The sequence below is a fragment of the Bos mutus genome, chromosome 4, assembly GCF_027580195.1.
Source record: "Bos mutus isolate GX-2022 chromosome 4, NWIPB_WYAK_1.1, whole genome shotgun sequence".
In the NCBI taxonomy this organism is placed as follows: domain Eukaryota; kingdom Metazoa; phylum Chordata; class Mammalia; order Artiodactyla; family Bovidae; genus Bos; species Bos mutus.
This window is the reverse complement of record NC_091620.1, coordinates 22,133,796-22,134,666: the sequence shown is the minus strand read 5'-3', so window position 1 is coordinate 22,134,666 and position 871 is coordinate 22,133,796.

Sequence of the window (871 nt, the reverse complement as noted above, 5' to 3'; positions counted from 1 at the left end):
AACAAAGGACTGAGCAGAGCTAGCCGCCTGCAGACCGGCCCAGCCCCTTCCAGTGACAGGCAGGTGAGGGCAGCCAGAGCCGGAAGGCAGCAGGCGCAGCCCCAGAGAGGCATTATCTACCAAACTGCAAGCAGGCTTCATTGCTAACCAAGACTTCACGGGATTCTGGAAGGTAAACATCTGCCTGAAAAGGTGCACTGGTTGTATACCCAGAAAACCAAGTGGCAGGGACAGGGGAAGCGATAAGTCACAGTGACTGTTCTCGCCAAACACCTGGTCACCTGAGCTGCTCGGACCTGGGAAGGGCACAAAACGCAGGCCCAACCAAGTCTGCGCCTTTGAGGATTACCCGAGTACCTGAACCTGAGCAGCTTAGACCTGGGGCTGGCCTCAGACAGTTCCTGGCAGATCAACCTAGAGCCTAAGCAGTGTAGACAGGGAAAGCACACACGCTGTGAGCAGGGGCAAACCCAGTGCAGCCGAGACACTGCGAGCAAATGCCAGTGTTATTTGTTTGCAGCGTCCCTCCCTCCCCACAGCACAACTGAACAAGTGAGCCTAAAAAAGTGTCCACCACCACCCCTTTGTGTCAGGGGGGAAATTAGACACTGAAGAGACCAGCAAACAGAAGAAGCTAAAACAGAGGAAACCTCCTTAGAAGTGACAGGTGCAATAGATTAAAACCCTGTAGTTAGTACCGACTACATAGGAAGGGGCCCATAGATCTTGAGAAAAATAAGCCAGATCAAGGAACTATCCAAAAATGAACTGACCCCATACTGCCCACAACAACACCAGAGAAAGTCCTAGATATATTTTTAATATTTTTAGTATCATTCCTTAATTTTTAAAAAATTTTTTTATTTTTAAG